The sequence below is a fragment of the Tachypleus tridentatus genome, chromosome 7, assembly GCF_004210375.1.
Source record: "Tachypleus tridentatus isolate NWPU-2018 chromosome 7, ASM421037v1, whole genome shotgun sequence".
NCBI classification, from domain to species: Eukaryota; Metazoa; Arthropoda; class Merostomata; order Xiphosura; family Limulidae; genus Tachypleus; species Tachypleus tridentatus.
In genome coordinates, this window is record NC_134831.1 from 79619982 (window position 1) to 79640557 (window position 20576).

Sequence of the window (20576 nt, forward strand, 5' to 3'; positions counted from 1 at the left end):
CTGAAATTTGTTTTTATTTAGCCGATTCCTTGGTGTTTGGAAATACCGTATTTTTAGTATAAAACGTTTCTCGGCAGGTTAGAGGTAAGTTTAAAGAATTTCAATGCTATATATATGTGTATATATATATATATATATACCGAAATTCGATTATCACGGTGGACAGGATCGCAAACATCTCTTTATATATCTTTGCACTAAATATACAACAACATAAATTATTCAAGCGATATGAAACAACATAATTTATATTTCGAATTTCTTTAAGTTTTCTCTAACTCCATACACTTCTATCGTATTAAGTATATACTTCTCTAACGGGTTCAAAGTATATTAAAATATATTAAAGTATTTAAGTGTAATATCTATGAGAGCTACAACTTTTAGAGCAGCAGATTTTGTAAGCCTGGAAATGGTTGAGGAGGAAATAACCAAACCAGAACGTATGTTTTTGGTTTTGCTTTTATAGCCCAAGTAGTTCTATATACTTCCAATGCATTTTCTTATGGCAATGTATAAACAGTGCTAAGAGATTCATATAGAAACTGTAAATATACACAACTAGATAACACGTTTCTCAACATTAATCTTACATCTGTTTGTTATACCAACAAGCTTAGAACGCACGGAAGTATTTGACATTTGCACTGACTCAATAATTGAATGATTTATACAATGTTGTAACAAGTTCGTTCCAACTCGGCATATTGCGTTGTTGCACTAGATATAATTAATCTGACTCTCTATACTATGTTGACCAGTAATTAATCTGATTATGTATGGCAGGTTGACCAGTATTTATTCAGATTCAGTATACCAGGTTGAACAGTAATTAATCTTATTCTGTATGCCAGGTTGACCAGTAGTTCATCTGATTCTGTATGCTATGTTGACCAGTAATTAATCTGATTCTGTATACTATGTTGACCAGTAATTCATCTGATTCTGTATGCTATGTTGACCAGTAATTCATCCGATTCTGTATGCTATGTTGACCAGTAATTAATCTGATTCTCTATACTATGTTGACCAGTAATTCATCTGATTCTGTATGCTATGTTGACCAGTAATTAATCCGATTCTGTATGCTATGTTGACCAGTAATTAGTCTGATTCTCTATACTATGTTGACCAGTAATTCATCTGATTCTGTATGCTATGTTGACTAGTAATTAATCTGATTCTGTATGCCACATTTGCCAACAACTAAACTCACATTATAAGTTTAATAGAGTCATTTGCTAAAACCGTAGTCATTATATTAAAGACATAAATGTGCAACGATTAGCTATATGTAATATACTGGATGTACGGTAAATATAAAGGCTGTTAAAAAACTAAAGTAAAAGTTTTTTCAGTAAAAATCATTTCCGTACCATAATGAATCTTTGTTTTCAATCATGTTTCATTACAGAGGTTATAATATCTAATGTCCCTACTGTGTTATTTTAATACTAAGTTATAAAATGTATGAAGTAAATTTAGATGAAACCTACATTATATTCTGTAAAATGTTGTGCAATAAACAGAAAGACAACTGAGTAGAATAACAAAACAAATACTGAGAATTGTCTGACTTCATTTGAAAACAATCTCACAAGAAGAATACGTTATTATTACTGCAGTCCTGTAATGTGTAATAGTATTAAACGTATAACGCCAAATCTCTTACCAAAGAAAGAGATAACTACAGCCAGGTGTGTTAAGGTGTTCGACTCTTACTCTTAGGGTCGCGGGTTCGAATCCCGTCGCACCAAATATGTTCGCCTCTTCAGCTGATGGGGCGTTATAATCTTACGGTCAATCCCACTTTTCGTTGGAAAAGAATAGTCCAAGAGTTGGTGGTGATGACTAGCTGCCTTCCCTCTAGTCTTGCACTACTAAATTAGAGAGGGCCAGCGGAGATAGACCTCGTGTAGCTTTGTGCGAAATTCAAAAACACATAACTACGTTTTTTTAACAATGATAATAAATTTATAGTAAATGGTTATTGTTTAATGGTTAACATATGATTTTTTTTCGTTTTTTTAATTTTCATAAATTATGTTTCAAAAGCGTTGAAAACCACTCGCAATTTGCAATTTTACAGTAAAAAGGTACATTTTTAAAACTCTTTAAAATTAAGTTGAAGTTTCAGAAAGCCCTTTGGAAGTAAGTGTTTTCCTTTGATAACATTGTATGACATTTTAACAATTGTTAAGTTTTCGTTTTAAGATAACAATAAATATTTTGTTAAAATGTGCTTGTAATTTTTTCAAATCCGAAAATATTTCAAAATTTGCTAAAACTTTATAGAAATTCATTTCAGATGAAAAATCAGAATAGTGATGTTGGAAAACTGTTACCTTTCTACAAATACAGTTTCAACTATTTTAACTTGCGATTCATTTAATCCTTCAAAGAAATCGTTTCAGTTCATTCGAGTGTAACACTTAAATTACTTCCGGAGCTATCTATGCAAAAGCAACAAAAAATCTCAATATTTCACGACTGTTTTCTTTTCGAGAGTAATAATTTCGTGATTTGCAACTTAACAGTGAAATTCAAATATATCTTCTAGCACAGCTACACTAGACTTTAAATTTGAACAGAATTTTTTACGCTTATTTGGAATATTAAAAATCAGAAGAAAAGACATCAAAATATAATAGAATATTTGTACCTTGTACAAAAATGAAAGTAACAAGCTATTCCAAAAGTTTCAAGTGTTACCTAATATCAAAAATGCGTTAGTTTAATGACTTTAATTCATGTAATTTAATACAGTCTTAGAATGAGTTTCAGTAGTTTTATAGTAATATAACCTAAATCTGCCAAACAAAAAATGCTTTTCCTGCACAAACCACATACTCTTCTATTGTTTGTTTTTTCCTGGAAAACTAAACACTTTGAAGTTTGAAATATGATTTTCATGAATTAATAGTAGTTGGTAATTATTAAATATATTATTGTTATTATAATAAAGTAAAGATTATTAGGTATTTATAGTATAATTATGATATCAAAAATTTAATATAATAAAACACACACAAAACATTGCGTAATATTATGTTTAAAAGTCATTACTTTATAATTGTAAAATAATTAATAAATAACAAATGACAGCCCCCTGCTAGTACAGCGGTATGTCTCCCGATTTACAACGCTAAAATCAGGGGTTTGATTCCTCTCGGTGGGCTGAGTAGATAGCCCGATGTGGCTTTGCTATAAGAAAAACACACACACAAACAAATTGCAATATAGGTATTTCAAGGTATTATTTGTTAGAATAAACCTCAAAATAATTTATACTTTGAGAAAAATGAGAGGTAACAGGGAAAATACATCAATAACAGAAGAATTGTTTAATTTTGCATTTTAATTAAATAAAAATTAATCAGATCATTAATCAAAATTATCGGAAGAAACGAGAATAATTACTTTGAATTAATGTGTAATTTAATTCAAATACAATATTCAGTCTTTTTTTTCACTTGTAATTGTGATGAATGACCCGGCACGGCCAAGCGCGTTAAGGCGTTCGACTCGTAATCCGAGGGTCGCGGGTTCGCATCCCGGTCGCGCCAAACATGCTCACCCTTTCAGCCGTGGGGGCGTTATAATGTGACGGTCAATCCCACTATTCGTTGGTAAAAGATTAGCCCAAGAGTTGGCGGTGGGTGGTGATGGCTAGCTGCCTTCCCTCTAGTCTTACACTGCTAAATTAGGGAAGGCTAGCACAGATAGCCCTCAAGTAGCTTTGTGCGAAATTCAAAAACAAACAAACAAAACAATTGTGGTGAAACGCACGTAACAGAAAATGGAAGGATTCTCTAGAGGTATTCGAGACTGCCTGCTCTAACCATCCCTAATTTTGGACTAACAAACTAGAAATAAAGCAGTTATTCATGAATATTCACGGTCAACTCATGAACTACTCTTATATTGCCGAAGAGTTGGATTTGACAGTCACCCTTCTAACGCGCTCATGGCCTCAGAGAGAGGAGCGCAATCTTTGTGGACATGAAACCACAAAGTCGTAGTACGGCACCATAACTAGTAGGCCACGCTCATCCGTGGAAGAAGTAGTTCATTGTGTAGAACAGGAAAACTAATTAGTATAGAAAAAGCTAAGTTAATTTTCTACAAATAAATTCAAATAGCTGTAAAACAAATACTTTTGAAATGATCCTGAACGATTAATGTATAAACGAGAATGCAGAAAATGTTACGGAGAATGAACTGTTATAATGGCACATTGTACACGTGAATTATCTACTGTTATATACTAGTTCTTTAAAATCCACAGGTATAAGAACTTACATGTGTCTCGAATGTGGTTTTATATCTTATTTAATCTTTAGAAGTTTGATGCATCATTGAAATGAAAACTGAATCGTTTCAGAATGATCAGTTAATAAAGAAGAAACTCTTTATTCACCATTACATCACTTGAATTTGGTTTAGATAACACAAAGTGAAAAGCGTGCAAAAACATGTTTTAACATTTCTCGTCTAATGTTTATATTGTTAGATTTACGTAATCGCTTATGATTTTCGGTGATCTCAGGTGTTTTGTGGTTCATGATTACTGAATAGTAAAGTTTTAACCACGGGTATCGAAGCCACGTTTTTAGCGGTGTGAGTCCGCAGTTATACCGCTGTATCACCTGGAGATACCACTAACTGAGAATACACTGTGTTTTATTTTACATATTACGAAAACGTGCGTATCATATCACGTGAATTATCCCTGGCACTCACGAGCGATGAAAATCAGTCCCTCGGTAAACTTTAGGGATTATAACGTCAAAATTATGAGTTCGCTCTCTGTGAAAGACATAAAACAAATAGTCCATCTGGTAGCTTTATACTAAACCAAACCTACGAAATAACCAACTCAAGCATAACACATATAGTACAGATGTGTTTTAAAGGTAGAAAGATTTTTGCTTGCAGTTTTATACACGTATAATTTTAAGAAAAAATAACTAAAATTCAAAAATATAAAGAATTCTTTCTTTATTAATATATCAAGAGATCAAAGATAATGTATATATTTCGAAATGAGGCAATATATATATCCTTATGGATCCCCTCATGTTCTTTTCCCAACAACTTATTGTCTCATTTCGAACATTACATCATCTTTGATCTCTTGATATCTTAATAATTGTCTTCCACTCTAGTCCACAAAGTATATCTTCTCACATCCGAGTCTTCTGTATTTCTGATCAACTCTAACTTTTATTATGAAGCTATACTTTCTCCTTGATTCCTATCTGGCACTCGACTCGTAATCTGAGGGTCGCGGGTTCGAATCCCCGTCACACCAACATGCTCACTTTTTTAGCCGTAAGGACGTTATAGTGTGACGGTCAATCCCACTATTCGTTGGTAAAAGAGTAGCTCAAGAGTTGGCGGTGGGTGGTGATGATTAGCTGCCTTCCCTCTGGTCTCACCCTGCTAAATTAGGGACGGCTAGCGCAGATAGCCCTCGTGTAGCTTTGCGCAACTTTCAAAAACAAAAACAAAACAAACCTATCTGGCATTTGTTTAATTTACTAATATTCATTAATGAAACTATACATTTTCAGGATCTCTTGATGGTATCTTATTAAATATTTTGTATCATTATTTGATCAGTGTTTTATCCTATTAAACCTCTGCATACTATTCTTCTTAAGCGAGGCTCATGACATTTGTAAAATTTTTATGATCAGATAAATATATTAGTAGCTATTAAACAGATATGGAGTTTATTTTGTTGTAAGTGGTATTATCTTCAATTCCAGGTACTTTACCAATACCAACAATGTAAAGCAGTGTTGTATAAACATTCTTTAACTGCATTACTTACTGAAGGGTTGTTGGTTGTTTTACAACGTGTAGGTAGAATACGTTTTTTTTATCAGGTCTATTTACTTCAGTTATACGAGCATGTATGGAACAGAAGTTTTGGGATTAAAGTGTTGCTGCAACATTATTAAATTTGTACTAAAATAAATAGCATTTACAATATACTATCATTTTATCTGACTAAATGCATGAATTCAATTTCGAGATATTTCAGTAATTTGTTACTTACAGAGTTTTAACACTCAGATTAAAGAAGGATCCAGAGCTTACTGGTTTGTTACTAACTTTTAGGCAAGTTAGAGTAAATTAATCTACGAGACCATTTTTTATCTCTTTTTTTTTATTGCTATATTTTTCTGTGTTAGCAATACCAAATGTGACACATGCGTATACCCAATTTGATTTTATTACTCATCAAGATCTCTACTGGCCTATTCTCAAACTGAAATTCTTTTAGACAGGATTAGAGTAAATTATTCTGTGAGCTCCTTGACGTGGTCAAATACATCAGTAGAAAGGGTTTGACATCCTAATACCACAACTCAAATTGGTCAAGGTATGACGGGGTTATGAGTTAAACGCTTGTACTTGGAAAGTTTGTTTGTGTTGGAATTTCGCACAAAGCTACTCGAGGGCTATCTGTGCTAGCCGTCCCTAATTTAGCAGCGTAAGACTAGAGGGAAAGCAGCTAGTCATCACCACCCACCGCCAACTCTTGGGCTACTCTTTCACCAACGAATAGTGGGATTGACCATCACATTATCACGCCCCCACGGCTGAAAGGGCGAGCATGTTTGGCGCGACAGGGATGCGAACCCGCGGCCCTCAGATTAAGAGTCGCACGCCTCAACACGCTTGGCCATGCCGGGCCTACTTGGAAAGAAAAAAAAAAAAAAATCAGAGCCATTCTATGAGCTGCTATGCAAAGCAAAGCCACATTATTTTCTACCCGGTGTGTTTACCTCTGGAATCGAAATCCGAATTTTAATGTTCTAATTTCGTAAACTTACCACTGTCCCACCGAGGAACATTCCTCGAGGTAATTTGGAAAACCTATTGTCATTGTTCAGTTTGCATACTAGAATTAAGTTCAACAGTTACTGCAGAGCATCTAGAAACTTAACGGCTTCTGATATAACTTTTTAGAGGTCAAATACAACACAAGATAAGGAATATCGTGTTTCGAATTTACTATCTCATATCGATCTGTCTTTTGCATGCAAAATGGTTTCAGTAACGTAAAACTGTGATGTTTCTCATGTTATTTTCAGTTGTTATCGATATTATCAGAAAATATTCCATTAATAAAAACGTAATCAATAACTATTTTAAACATATAATGATGTTATATTCACACGTTTCTCAATGTACGAGATTTAAGATACCAGTTGTTAGTTTAGGCTCAGAATACATATGTTCAGTTAAAAAGGAAAAACATTCACTTTCAAAGCTCTTTTCTTTAATCGCTACTTAAGTGACATCTATTGTCAAATTTGTATAAAGGAGGCAGCTGGAAGGAAATATATCATCACTTTGTAAAACCTGATGACACTGATATACTATAACTGACAAAGAAAATGATTGAGTATGCAAGTAAAAGACAACAGACGTCCATATGAGTCTTAACTGACACATTGTTTGCATTGTCAGAAAATAATTATCCCAAATTGTATCATGAAATGAACCTTACAATCTATCAGTTTGTTTGCAGTTAAGCACAAAACTGCACACTGGGGGATATACATACTGTGCCCATCACGGGTATCGAAATCTGGTTTTTAGCGTAAGCCTTCAGACCTACTGCTGTACTACTGTTGAGTAGTATATCAAAAGAAAAATATCATAGCATTTTTATAATTAATTCGTAGGACATATAATTTGTTAAATAAAACGAGAATCAAATGCGCCAATTAGTGTTTTAAAAGAAACCCTATCCAAAATATTATCGATTTTTTAACAATTTTGAAATTTTATAAACCATGTCCAGAATTATCATACTGATAAAAATGTTCATGTGGCGATACATCGAACTCGCTAAGTCTGTTTTGTGTTCCTTGTATGTATTGAAAAGATATTTACAAAGTCATCCAGTGTAAATGTATGGAAAAGCGAACACTTGGTAACAAAAATTATTATATGTGCATCACGGTACATCTTTCTTTATATAACCCTAATTCTGACCTATTCAGTCATCGCGACGAACATAGTGCTAATAGCCCATTGTGAAGCTTAGAAACAAACAAACTAATTATTCACTTGTTTATACATCCATACTTCAAACTAAATGTTATATTAAGTAAATCCGAAATCCACTACACCTCAGGTCATTCATAATGCTCAAAAAAGATTTTATTTTGTTGTCCCTCGGTGGTAAGTTTACGGACTTACAACGTCAAAATCGTAAGTTCCCACAGCACATAGCTCGAGGTGCTTTGATTTAAGTCAAACATTTTGGGTTAGACAGTCTCGCTTGCGAATATATGATTAACCTATAAGCGTTTGAATAAATTCTGTGACATATTTTTAGCTATTTGATTATAACGTTTTTCAAGTCATCTGTAAAGTGCAGAACATTAAATGGTTGTCCTCGCTTTACTTTGTCGATCACAATGGATTAACTCGTCTCATGCATTCACAATATTCCTTTCGGTAATAATAACACGTTGACATTAATCTCACAGGAATTATCTTACGAGCATCAACTTATTAGCAGTATCTTTGCTGTCGTTAAAATTCTTTTCTTAGTCTTCATGTCCATAATCCTAATAAATGTTAAATAAATATATCTTCCTTTGTTCGGGCACATCCTCTATGAAAAGGAAATTTCAGATATAAGTTATTCCTTAATGCGAATGTTTAACAATATATTCGCTTTTAATGCCAAACTATCAGTTGACATCGCTTATTGTTATTGAGATTCCTAAGTTTGGTTTGACTGAAAATTATAAAAATATGATTTTGATATCCAAGTGTATCGTCTTTATTAAGTAAAAAGCCTTAAACTGGCCATTAATCAATAAAACATACAGAAATGTTATGGTATGATCTTAAACTCAACTTATATAAACAGTTGATTTAAATTATATCAATAAATGTAGTGGATGTAATTGTCTCATTTCATTAGTTAAGAGTCTTTTACGATTAAATGAGAATGGTTTAAAGATTTTCGAAACTTTACTGTTTAAAGATGTCCAGCAAAAAACAACTTTGTTAAAATTAAATATCAATTAGTCTCATGATAAATCTTTCACGTTAAAACACAGTGTAAATAATTTTGAGTTGGTTAGTTTAAATTTTATGCAGTAAGTGTGTTTAATATGATTTCAATCAGCCTACTGAATTCATGACATTTGAACACGTGAATTTGTTTTAACACAGTCAACATCTTGCAAAAAGTTACTATGACCTCACGATCATAAAAATCAAAGAAGTCGCACTTAATGGCCAAAAAGGGTTGGCTCTTTTATTAATAATAATGTAAGAACATTTCCAGAAATATTCTGGTTTGGTGTTATAAGATTTTATAGTAACCATTGTGCATAATATGGTCCCAATAAGAGTTTCAAATATAAAGACTATATACATCTCATTAAGTTCATATTCAAGCATACTGTTATAGAAAATTTAAGAGATCTAAATTCGTTACGTTTAAAATGTTTCTTTGCTTGTTTTGACATTTTATACAAAGTTACTCATTGGACAATCTAGGTATAATTGTCCTTACTTTTGAACTGAGCGAATAGATGGAAAGCGGATAGTCAAAACTACTTGGGTTCATTTTTAGGCTACCCTTATCTAACAAATAGTGAGATTTGACCATCAGTCCTAAACCACAAAAAAAGACCTATAAATGTGAATCATACATTTCCGAGAAGAGGACACAAACACTGAATCATGTACTCGCAGTCTTGGCACACTAGCGAATGTGCCAAGCCCAGCCAAAATATATATGAATTATATAGTCAGCAATTACTAACTGATGTTTTAAAAAATGCTTAGTTTTTTGTTGTTGTTATTTCGTGATATTTAAAAGAAAATAATATTTTAATAATTTTCCATTTGTTTTTCAAAATTACATCACATGTCATGCGTGAAAAAAACATTACGTAAAACCACAATACTGTACATTAACACGTAACAAATATCTAAAAATGTATCGATCTTGGATTAGAGTTCCCTCCCCGAAACATACTCTCCTTTTTATATGCAAAAACGGCTCGTTTGGGTTGAGAAAATATTTTACATAGAAGAGCGAACAACGTTTCGACCTTCTTCGGTCATCGTCAGGTTCACAAAGAAAGAGGTAACTGACCGGAAGCTGACCACATGTTTGAAAGGGGTTGTGTAACTGTGTGTCGAAATGTAGAGGGCGGTATTAGATGTTTGAATATATAATTTTATTTATTTTATTATATTAATATAGGTATAAAGGCGTTCCTTTATATTGGTTTATTTTGGGTTTATGTTGTTGTATAAGTAAGGCTTCTTTAATTTTGCGTTTGTTTATGTTTGTTTCTTTATTTAGTATTTGAGTGTTTTCTATGGTTATGTTGTGTTTATTTGACTTGCAGTGTTCGAAAACGTGTGAAGGTGACTTTTTATGTTCTTTGAATCTGGTTTCCATTTTCTACTTGTTTCTCAATATAGAAGTCGTGGCAGTTATCACATTGTATTTTGTAAATAATGTTGGTGTGGTGTTTGTCAGTGTAGTTTTTACATAGTATAGACCTCAGTTTTGTGCCGGGTTTTTGAATAAATTTGGTATTAAATGGAATGTCATATTTTGTTACTAATTTTTGCCAAATGTTGGTTATTTGTTTGCTGATGTCAGGAATATATGGTATACATCAGTATATGGTTTCGTGGTTTTTTGATTCGTGAGCTGTATTTACTTTAGTTGGTTGATTTTGCTTTCTGTGTAGGTGTGTGCTTATAATGTTTTCTACGGTTTGTGGAGGAAACTTATTGATGTTGATGAAGTATTGTTTTATTTTGTCTAATTCATCGTTAATTTTATCTGGTGAGCATAGTTTTATGGTTGTGTTTATTTGGTTTCTTAGTATGTTGAGTTTTTATTTTGTTTCATGTGCTGAGTCCCAAGGAATGTATAGTCCAGTATGGGTGATTTTTCGGTGGATTTCTGTTTTGAATTGTGTGTCAGTTCTTGTAATTTTGAGGTTAAGAAATGATATTTGATTGCTTTCTTCCTGTTCACATGTGAAGTTAATGTTGGGATGTATAGAATTAATGTGATTAAAAAAAATTTAAGTATGTGTTCTGTAGATTTGAATCCCGCAACCGTGTCATCTACATATCTGTACCAGTATAGTGGTGGATGTAATACTGTGTTAATTGCTTGTGTTTCAACTTGTGTCATAAAAATATTGGCTAGGACTGGTGATACTGGGTTGCCCATGCTTAGGCCATTTGTTTGTATATAGTTTTGGTTGTTGAACATGAAATTTGTTTTTTATCGTGGTGAATTCTATGAGGGTTGCTAACTGGTTACTGGGAATTTCTATAGTTGGGTTAGGGTCTCGGATATAGAGTTCTAAGGCTATCTTGCAGGCTTCAGTGGTTGGAACTTCTGTAAAGAGGGATATAACATCGAAACTGGCCATTAAGGCTTTATGATTAAGTTGATTTAGATTAGACTTGAAATTAAAAGAGTCTTTGATGAATGAGCTGGCTGATGTTACATATTTGGAGGATGCCCATGCTATGTATTTACCAAGATTGTAATTAAACGATTCATATGTGGACATTATTGGTCGTAATGGACAATCTGGTTTATGAGGTTTGGGGATACCGTATATTTGCGGTGTGCGTGAGTCGGTTTTACGTAGGTAGGAATAAAGTGTTTGTGAAATTGTGTTGGCTTTTTTCATTTGTAGTAGTAATTTGTTCAGTTGTGTTTTGTGTGTATTTGTTGGATTTGTGTTTATTTGTTTAAATTTGTTCGTGTCTGATAGGATGTTATTCATTTTTTGATGTTGATCAACATAATTTCACAAAACAGAAAACTAAAAAACAACCTTACAAAAAGAGACATTAATTCCATTAAAAACCTAAAACAAGACAAAAACATAAAAATTCTAAAAGCAGATAAAGGTAACGCTATAGTCATAATGAACACGAATAATACATCCAAAAAATGAATAACATCCTATCAGACACGAACAAATTTAAACAAATAAACACAAATCCAACAAAGACACACGAAACACAACTGAACAAATTACTACTACAAATGAAAAAAGCCAACACAATTTCACAAACACTTTATTCCTACCTACGTAAAACCGACTCACGCACACCGCAAATATACGGTATCCCCAAACCTCATAAACCAGATTGTCCATTACGACCAATAATGTCCACATATGAATCGTTTAATTACAATCTTGGTAAATACATAGCATGGGCATTCTCCAAATATGTAACATCAGCCAGCTCATTCATCAAAGACTCTTTTAATTTCAAGTCTAATCTAAATCAACTTAATCATAAAGCCTTAATGGCCAGTTTCGATGTTATATCCCTCTTTACAGAAGTTCCAACCACTGAAGCCTGCAAGATAGCCTTAGAACTCTATATCCGAGACCCTAACCCAACTATAGAAATTCCCAGTAACCAGTTAGCAACCCTCATAGAATTCACCACGATAAAAACAAATTTCATGTTCAACAACCAAAACTATATACAAACAAATGGCCTAAGCATGGGCAACCCAGTATCACCAGTCCTAGCCAATATTTTTATGACACAAGTTGAAACACAAGCAATTAACACAGCATTACATCCACCACTATACTGGTACAGATATGTAGATGACACGGTTGCGGATTCAAATCTACAGAACACATACTTAATTTTTTCCATCACATTAACTCTATACATCCCAACATTAACTTCACATGTGAACAGGAAGAAAGCAATCAAATATCATTTCTTAACCTCAAAATTACAAGAACTGACACACAATTCAAAACAGAAATCCACCGAAAAATCACCCATACTGGACTATACATTCCTTGGGACTCAGCACATGAAACAAAACAAAAACTCAACATACTAAGAAACCAAATAAACACAACCATAAAACTATGCTCACCAGATAAAATTAACGATGAATTAGACAAAATAAAACAATACTTCATCAACATCAATAAGTTTCCTCCACAAACCGTAGAAAACATTATAAGCACACACCTACACAGAAAGCAAAATCAACCAACTAAAGTAAATATATCTCACGAATCAAAAAACCACGAAACCATATACTGCTGTATACCATATATTTCTGACATCAGCAAACAAATAACCAACATTTGGCAAAAATTAGTAACAAAATATGACATTCCATTTAATACCAAATTTATTCAAAAACCCGGCACAAAACTGAGGTCTATACTATGTAAAAACTACACTGACAAACACCACACCAACATTATTTACAAAATACAATGTGATAACTGCCACGACTTCTATATTAGATAAACAAGTAGAAAAAATGGAAACCAGATTCAAAGAACATAAAAAGTCACCTTCACACCTTTTCGAACACTGCAAGTCAAATAAACACAACATAACCATAGAAAACACTCAAATACTAAATAAAGAAACAAACATAAACAAACGCAAAATTAAAGAAACCTTACTTATACAACAACTCAAGCCCAAAATAAACCAATACAAAGAAACTCATTTATATTTATACTAAAAATAATATAATAAATAATCATAATAGAATGAATAATATAAAATTATATATTAAAACATCTAAGCTCGCCCTCTACATTTCGACACACAGTTACACAACCCCTTTCAAACATGTGGTCAGCTTCCGGTCAGTTACCTCTTTCTTTGTGAACCTGACGATGACCGAAGAAGGTCGAAACGTTGTTCGCTCTTCTATGTAAAATATTTTCTCAACCCAAACGAGCCGTTTTTGCATATAAATTTCTCAACAAGTGGGTTTCTCGACATCACTGATTATTATTTCATATACTCTCCTTTAATTCATGGAGGCATTTTAAGATGATGGTCAATCCCACTGTGCAACTGACCAACAGTGAAAACAATTAGATTTGTAGGTAAAAAAGCAACAATCGTTGATATGAGTCCTATGTGTTTTAATTGTCAGAAGATGACTATCCCTAATTGGATCATAAAATGAGCCTTACAATCAGTACATTTGTTTGTTTCACAGTCATAGTTGCCGATAGATGGTGTTGACTGGTTGCCTTCTCTCTAGTCTATCTCCTCCGCATTTGGGAAGGCTATACGCAAAAATTGAGTAGTTTTGCGCAAACATTTTGAAATAAACAGTTGTTTCTATATTTGAATGTCCATAACTTCCGTTCCTCGGTGAGACAGCCGTCAGTTTATAGTCTAATGTGGCTAAAGTCCAGGGTTTGATTTCCCGCGGTGGACATAGCAGATAGTCTGAAGTGGCTTTGCTTTGAAACAGACCCTATATACCTAGTTATTTATTGTCCTGCCATCTATTGGAATATCTGTGTAATTACAAAAAACTGGCTATTTCAGATATTCATAAAACAAGTGATATTTCGATGTGACACTCAAGAGTGTCGGAATTTCACTTTTATTTTTTGACCTCAAAACTACATTAAGTTTAGTTACTTTAACAAGTAAACATGCAGTTAAGTACTGACAATCCATCAGACAAACTCTTGTTTTTTTACTTTTCTTTGCATTAACTTTCTAAATTTGGTAGCTACGTATAATTTTATACACCAATACACTTAAGTTACTACATGTTTATTTAACCAAAACAAGTGAACAATCGACTTATATTATTTTAAAAGATCCTGATAATTAATAAATAACTTTTAACGATTATCGGACTTAAATTTTAATGAATAATATTTTCTTAAAATCAATGAATCAATATTTCTTGCTGTAGTTTATACTAAAAATAAAAATATATTATGGGATCCTCGACAGTAATTTTAAAAAAAAAATGTATGTACACATATTCCTATTGGAAAAAATTAAATATACTCTGAAAAGATAGCTAGATGTGTATTTCCTTTATTTTACCTATTTGATTTCATTTTAAGCAGTTATAAATACATTTGTTTGTTTACTTGTGACTAAACAATCGAAACAAGGTTTTTATCACCGTAAGCCCTCAGTCTTACTGCTAATCCATGATATGTTATGAATATATAGAACATTCATTTTATAAACAATTTATAGATAAACAATTGTGATTAAATACGTGTGAACACTGGGACTTGTGTTGCGGAATGCTGTTCTAAAGTTCAAGAGCGTTTTCGCTGATAAAATAGAAATCAACACAATGTTGATGAAGTTATTAGGCATAATATAAATAAAGGCTACATTATATACTTGAACACGTAAAAACGCGTCATAACCTCATTATTGTTAGGAGGTAAGGCAAGCTGTACAAATCTGATAGTTGTGTCGCATTGAATTATGTGTCGTAATAAGTTCACATGTGTTAGGTTTCATCCCATGCGGTGAAAGGTGATGAACTAGTCTTTACTTTGCAATTTGTAATGTTACTATTATGACATATTATTTTGGTTGTTTCTATGAATCTAACATTTAATTAAAAGTAATTAGTTTCTTATCACAACTGTACACGTCCTATCTTATAATTTAGTCTTTATTTATTTGTTATTATCTCCAAAAACCTATTTGATCAAAATTTCGGAAGAGTTGTCCACGTAGTTCGATCTAAAAAGAGTCATATTTTAGATAAGTTATATTTAATTTAAAACTGATGTGTTCTGTATTTTTGAAAATATTCAAGTTTAATTCGACAGATGGCAATGTTTTCGCAACAAAGGACGTCCATGTTTAAAGATAAGAAAATATGTATATATGTATCAATATTTTACTCACATATTTCACCGTTATATCTTTATCTTTATTTGTTATCTTTCAGTACATGCTACTAAAATGTATTTCACCTTTTTTTATTTTGTCTCTGTCATGTTTTGTTTTGTAGTTTTTTATTCCTTCGAAAGAAATTATTTTCATTAAATAAATTTACAATTTTTCATATTTTTTCTTAAGGTTTGTTTGTTTGTATGTATTGAATTTCGCGCAAAGCTACACGAGGGCTATCTACGCCACCTATCCTTAATTTAGCAGTGTAAGACTAGCGGGAAAGTAGCTGTTCATCACCACCCACTGCAAACTCTTGGGATACTCTTTTACCAACGAATAGTGGGATTGACCGTAACATGGTAACACCCCCACGGCTGGGAGGGCGAGCATGTTCGGTGCGACGGGGATGCGAACCCGCGACCCTCAGATTACGAGTAGCACATCTTAATCCACCTGGCCATGCCGGGCCTTTTCTTAAGGAAATGTAGCATTATGAAAGGAAAAATATATTATTGAAAAGATTTTAATACTAAAGTTTTTATTATTCACACTGGGATGTCATATTAATATAAAAAAAAACAACATGTAATTAACATTCATAAAAAATACTTGGCTTGTCTAACTCCTATGACGTCTTTCTAGGTATTAATATTTCTTTGTATCTGGCGATAAGAATGATCTCTTATAACACTAAAAATTGGGTTTAGATATTCGCAGTGGACAAAACACAGATAGTCTATTACAAAGTTATGTGCTTACCAAAATACAAATAAAAATCAAATGTGTAGTCTCCCGCTAAGACAGCGGTAAGTCTTCGGATTTACAATGGTAAAAATTAGGGGCTCGATTCCCCTCAATGTACATAGCAGTGTAGCTTTGCCATAAGAAAAAATACACGCACACACATATATATTCAAACATGTAAGGTTGAGATTCTCAAAAGAAAAATTAATTGAAACAAAGCACAAAGCTACACAAGGGCTATCTGTGCTTTGCCAACCATAGGTATCGAAACCCGATTTCTAGCGTTGTAAGTTCGCAGATATTCCGCTGTAATACTGGATGGCTAGTTTATGAGAGATACGATCGACAGAATTAATATGTGCCATATTAGCCATGGACATTTAAACTATACTAGACCTGATATTCTTTATGAAAATAGTCAAATAGTTATCGTTTATATTTAAATGTATAAGCTATATCTCTACTACTGATATTTAAAGAGAATTTCAAACGATCTGACGACTGTTAAGAGGCATCAATAATTTCAAAAAGACCGCTCATTTAAATCTATTTATGAGACTACCCAAGACTGTAAAGAATGTGTAAACAATTGTTTAAAGCTGACACAAAATCTTTAAAGTCCTAATAAATTTCGAGACGTCTGAAGAATTATTTCAAGCAATACAAATAGGCACAAATCACTGCAAAAAGAGACAGAATTTCTGAATAAGCATTCAGTTACATATATACAAAAACACTGTTGTATATAATCAATACCAACGCTGACTCTTTATGGAAACCAATCGCTCGCACAACATTATTAAGATTAGTTTGGTTTGTTTTGAATTTCGCGCAAAGCTACACGATGACTAACCGTCCCTAATTTAGACGTCTAAAACTAGAGGGAAGACAGCTAGTCATCACCACCCACCGCCAACTCTTGGGCGACTAGTGGGATTGATCGTTACATTATAACACCCACCCGACTGAAACGGGCGAGCATGTTTGGTGTGATGGCGATTTGAACCCGCGACCCTCAGATTACGAGTCGAGTGCCTTAACCATCTGGCCATGCCGGCCCCTTTAATAAGGTAATTCGTAAATAAAATAATCTCAGCGAGAACATCCATAGAATAGGAATACCTCTAAAAGGATTATCCAGTGAAACCTAAAAATGTTAAAAAAAAACATGTCAGTTTTAAAACTTCTTTTAAAGATATCCAAATTGATGAACAACTTCTAAAGATAATTTCAAAATATTTGGGAAAACAGTCAGAAGAATGTAATACCTTTAAGTTTCAAAAACCTTTAAAGAATTGTTTAGTAAGTTAAAGAAACTTTATTTTGTTCTGTCTCAAGAAAATGTATATATGTATTTTTTTCAGTTCGTGCTTATTTTAAAAAAATAAATTACTTTAATTTTTAAGGAAATAAGTTAACAGAGACGCATCGAAAAACAGTTTAGGCCATTCTGAAAACGATATTAGTTCTATTAAAAAAAAATTCAAAATCGTTTGATTATGACATATTTATCTATTTTTTACTTCTATTCTAGAGGTGAACAAAGACATCAGCAAATATACAATTGTTGGATCTAACTATATAAAGAATATAAAACTTTTATTGCACTCAAATCTCACTTCTCTTTCTCGAAATATCAACCTAAAATCTTTTCATTGTAACATAGCCCAAGCAATAATGGTAACAAATCATGAAAGAACATAAATATTTACAGCTTCGTTTCGCACCATCTACGTTACGATCTGACGCTGAATAAAAACCACTGTAAATGGTAAATATGATACACCAAATCGTAAAAAAAATTGTCCATTCAGTAATTTCGTTTAAAGGAATTTATTTACTATTTAGTTACCAAGATATTTTTCATTGGTTATACAAGGCAGAATGTTTTTATTTTATTTAATATATACATTATACTGATTATACTCAACAAAGACCAAGTTTCAAGGATTATAAAGCAAAGATTCTCATTTCAACTCCTATGGTATAAATTGGATAGATTACCAAAACAAAGAAATATAAAACAGTATTTCCATTAACCATAGTCATAGAAATTTCTGCAATTACTACTATGGTTACTTGCCTACACCAGTAAAATAACAAGAGCACCTTCAGTACCATTTTCTGTCAAAGAACCTATTTCACATGCCTCAACTTAATACCTCAGGCTCAGAAGGAATCTCAAGTATTCTTTACATCAATAGGATAACACTTTTTCTTCAACTGCATAAAAAACAACAACAACTGTGGTCTAATAGAGTCGTTACCATCAGATACACAACTGTTTGGGCAAATTAAAAATTTATTTTTAGACAATTTTTAGTATTGTTGTTTATAAGTTTAATAACTTAATTTGACAGCTTGCAGAGAAGATTTTGTTTCTCTTCATGTGTTTTAATTACTTTGTCTGTTTCTTGTTAAATACAAAACTACAAAATGTGCTGTTTGTTATTTACTCACCGTAGGTATCGAAATCCGATTTTTAGAATTATAAACACTCAGAGTTACCGCTAAGACATTTTAATCGTAAGTAATTGTCAGAAACATGACGAAAAACCTAAAAGATCTGGTTTATTGCTACCAGAGCTATATATAAGAAAGAACAAAGGTCATACAAAGTCTTGTGATAAGTATATGTACTTTTTGCCTTCATTCAAAGTAGAAAAAGCAAACAATCTAATAAACAGTCATTTTCCTATTATTTTCTTACTATATAGAATTAGGAGGAAACTATGAAAATCCTTAAGCCTATTTAGTACTTTGACTCCACCAGTATCACTGCATAAACAGTTAAGTAAGCAACAAAATGCTTTTTGCTTCATTACTTTTTTTTGGCAACTTTAGAATCAAAGGTATTTCGGTCATCTAATTTACAGTGTCTAGAATGTAGAACAAAATTATAAGGTAAAGGATAGAACTTGAGAATGTTTATTCTCTGAAGAATTGCTCGGTTTCGTGTGACGAAACCTTTTCTGCTGTGTAATTACGAAATAATTGATTAACTGTTTTGTTTTGTTTTTCTTTGAAAGCCTTACCAAGCCAGTGTTTAATCTCAACGTACTTACCAATTTATAGTACGAGGAAGCTGAATAAATCAAATTTGTGTACGGTAAGTTTTGAAATTAAAATTATTACGTGTGTAACTGCATTCAACCAGTTATAAATAAACTTAAGTATTGCTCCTACTTGCTAAAAATTTTCAAGAACTAAAATATAGACTTAGATAGTCCAAACATAAGTATTAAGATGTAGTTTACATGCTGCATGGTCATAGAAACTTTACGGTGGACATTAAATAGTATTATTGTAAGTAGATTGTTTGTTTGTTTTTAATTTTGCGCAAAGCTACACGAGAGTTGTCTGCGCTAGCCGTCCCCAACTTAACAGTGTAAGGCTAGAGGGAAGACTGCTAGTCATCACCACCCATCGCCAATTCTTGGTCTACTCTTTTACCAACGAATAGTGGAATTGACTGTAACATTATAACGCCCCCACGGCTAAAAGGGCGAGCATGTTTGGTGCGAGGAGATTCGAACCTGCGACCCTCAGATTGAGAGTTATATTTTATAAACGTGACTGAATGTTTTTAAAATATCACTCTATACACTGTGGTTTCTCATTTCCATTTTAGTACGATTATGTAAATGTTCTGTCCACATAACTACACTAAGCTTCAGCAATGATTACTATACTCTTACATCCCAGTGGCACAACGGTATGTACGCGGACTTACACTGCTACAATACGAGTTTCGATACACGTAGTGGGCAGAAAACAAAGAGTCCATGTGTAACTTTGTGCTGAACCTCAAACAAACAATTAATTTACTTCTTAAAGATTGTTGAAAAAGTAAAAAATCTTGTAATGTTAGCACTTATATATTCGATAGTATATTGTTTATTTAAGCCATATAAGTTATGGATCTGACCTAAAGATCACTTATAAATTTGCATGGAGATTACTCCTTTTAATCCGAGATGAATGAATGTTAAAAAAAAATCACGTTTGAAAAAACTGTTGTTTTTCCAAGCTTTCAGCCTGTTGTTTTAATTTCTAACTGACTCTTTAATTACTAAAAGCTTATAAGAAAAACAGCTATGTATAGAATA